The sequence below is a fragment of the Phacochoerus africanus genome, chromosome 9, assembly GCF_016906955.1.
Source record: "Phacochoerus africanus isolate WHEZ1 chromosome 9, ROS_Pafr_v1, whole genome shotgun sequence".
Lineage (NCBI taxonomy): Eukaryota > Metazoa > Chordata > Mammalia > Artiodactyla > Suidae > Phacochoerus > Phacochoerus africanus.
Window position 1 is genome coordinate 44,489,619 of NC_062552.1, and position 3,155 is coordinate 44,492,773.

Here is a 3,155-nt window from a genome sequence, read left to right on the forward strand (position 1 = left end):
CCACTGGCCTACACCAGAGCCACAGCAACTCGGGATCCGAGCCGCATCCGTGACCTACACCACAGCTCATGGCAACGCCGGATCCCTAACCTGAGCAAGGCCAGGGATTGAACCCGCAACCTCATGGTTCTTGGATTCATTAACCACTGTGCCATGATGGGAACTCCTGTATTTTAGATTCTGGTAACAATTCATGCTGTACACAGAATATTCAGCTAAATTAAAGGTAAAGAATGAAGAATAAATGGGCCATCAATGAATGGGCCTGCATTTTCCATCAGCGGGCTTTTCCCCCAGGAATGGCTGCCACGTCAGATAAAAATTCCAAAATGACTCTGTGACTCTCTGGGGAAGAGTCTTGGAGGGAGACACACCAAGGTTGATGGTTAAACTATGGAGCTCCCATTGTGGCTCAGCAGGTTAAGAACCTCATAGTGTCCATGAAGATGTGAGTTTGATCCTTGGCCTTGCGCTATGGGTTAAGGATCCAGCATTGCCACAAGCTGCATGGTGGATCACAGATTCGGGTTGGGTGCTGTGCTGCTGTGGCTGTGGCGTAGACCAGCAGCTGCAGCTCCAATTTGACCCCTAGTCTGGAAACCTCCATATGCCACAGATGAGGAATGAATGAATGAATAAATAAGTAAATACATAAATAAATACTAAAATAAAAGAACCCCAGTGTCATGGAATGGATTATGCTTAGGGCTGTTTGATTATAAGTTTCAAAATCCTAGCTCCCCTAGAATTGGAGAGTGTCATGACTGAAATGAATTGCTAAGTGCAAGCCCTTATTTCAGAGATGACAGGCAAAGGGTCCTCATTCTGCCCTCTTCCCCAGAGCCTGCCAATAGCTAGGACCCAGGACTTCTGCCTCAGAGGTCACTAGCCATTCCTTCACACAGCACCAAATACAGCGATGCTCTACCTTGGAGTGTATAAACTACATTTCAAGTTCCATATATTCCTTCATCCCAATAGGAACTTTCTCAGCAAATTGGGAACCTAAGAGATGAGAAAACGGAATCTCAGGGATGTTGACCGTGTTCTCAGATATTAGTCCTTGGACCCATGGTGTCTTCATCTTTCATTGGGGCCGTTTCCTAAAACACAGGCTCAGGAATATCAGAGGTACGGTGACAGACTTAAAGTACACCCATTCCAAAGCACTGGGTTCTGGTTTAAAGTGAATTTCACCTATTTTTTTTTTCTTTGAGTGTTTTTTGTTTAATTACTGTTGTGGTTGGGTTTCTTTGGCACCTGAGATAATTAGAGAAATAGCAATGACTTCTCTTTTCAGATAGGATAGAACGAGGATGCATTTAAGAACAACACAAGGAGGAGTTCCCGTCATGGCGCAGTAGTTAACAAATCTGACTAGGAACCATGAAGTTGCGGGTTCGATCCCTGGCCTTGCTCAGTGGGTTAACGATCCGGCATTGCCGTGAGCTGTGGTGTAGGTCACAGACACGGCTCGGATCCCGCGTTGCTGTGGCTCTGGCGTAGGCTGGTGGCTACAGCTCCGATTCAACCCCTAGCCTGGGAACCTCCATATGCCACGGGAGAGGCTCAAGAAAAGGCAAAAAGACAAAAAAAAAAAAAAAAAGAACAACACAAGGAGACCCCAACTTCTCCATGAAAACTGAACTCACATTGGACTTGCATCATGTTTTGGATTTTGGTACTATTGTTTCCCTCAGGAAAGGTTGCAAGACAATACCTACTCATAAATATTTATTTGCTCTGCTCAGTCCTGGATATATAATAGGGTGACTGAGTTATGGTCCTTGCCAGGAGAATTTTTATTGTGCTTGCAGAAACAGGAAAACTGTGTACAACAGAATATACACAACACATTATTTTCTTGCGGGTCTTGATGCTTAATGGTGCTCAAACATGAATCTGTAATGAGTTCAGTAACCCACTGCTCCTGGCAAGAATAAAGATGCAAATGTCCACAAACCACATTTTGTTTGGTTTCTGCTAGCTATAGGTTAAAGACTAGTTTTGGAGTCCTGTGCCAAGGAAGGAGGAATGGAAACTGATTTAACTGAGGTAATGGCTAATTTCCTCCCAGCTGGAGAAGACTCTGATTAACAATTGACTTGTAATTGTTTTCTTTATTTACAAATCAAAGGGTAAGTATTAAGACAACTCCTTGGGATTAATAAGTAAAGACAGTGACTTGTATTGCTCAGTGCCTGATGGAAAGTCCAGTCTGGCCTCAATGCCAAGGCTAGAGAAGCTACCCTCTGGTCACGGACACTGCCTCCTGCAGGCCTTGTGGTGGAGTGAGCACTGCCGTGTGTGTTACACAATAAAAAATAAATTAAAAACAATGTTGTCATCTAAAAAAAGGGCCTGAGTCCTCAACTTGAAAGAGCAACTTTTGCTTTCCAGCGGTGAGGACGTCCTTACAAGAACATGCCTCTTGCAAAGGACCTCCTTCATCCCTCTCCAGAAGAGGAGAAGAAACACAAGAAGAAGCATCTGGTGCAGAGCCCCCATTCCTATTTCATGGATGTGAAATGCCCAGGATGCTATAAAACCACCATCGTCTTTAGCCATACAGGTGTAGTTTTGTGTGTTGGCTGCTCTACTGTCTCTTCTGGCAGCCTACAGGAGGAAAGACAAGGCTTACAGAAGGATGCTCCTTCAGACGGAAGCAGCACTAAAGCACCCTAAATCAAGAAGAATGAGAAACAATCCCAATAAACATATTTTGGATACCAAAAAAAAAAAGAACAACTTTTTACTTTTAGAAAGTTTTCTTCTTCATTTACTAGATGTTTACTGTGGCCCTACTATGTGGCAGACATGATCCAGATGCCAGGAATATAACACAGCCATAACCTCCAGGAATAATGGGAAAAGCACAAGGGCCAGAGTGCATGTCAATTGGGGGTTGTGTGATAGCTTAAGGTCACTTTTCTCTGATTCTAAATGCCTCACTCTTAAAATTGTGGATAGGAAAATGTAATTTCAGCTCTGGAGGATTGTTTTATTAAGTCCACATGCATTAGTGATGCTAAATGCAAAACTGACCACAGACTTCACATACACACACACATATATATCAAGAATAAGATGCCTGGACTATATATAAAATAGATAAATAACAAGGACCCATGTATAGTACAGGGTAATATACTCAA

General features: G+C 43.2%; 1 pseudogene; it reads left to right on the plus strand.

Annotated features, from left to right (window-relative positions):
• Nucleotides 1–2,424: 2,424 nt before the first annotated feature.
• LOC125135970 (40S ribosomal protein S27-like) lies at nt 2,425–2,675 on the plus strand (annotated as a pseudogene).
• Nucleotides 2,676–3,155: the final 480 nt, after the last annotated feature.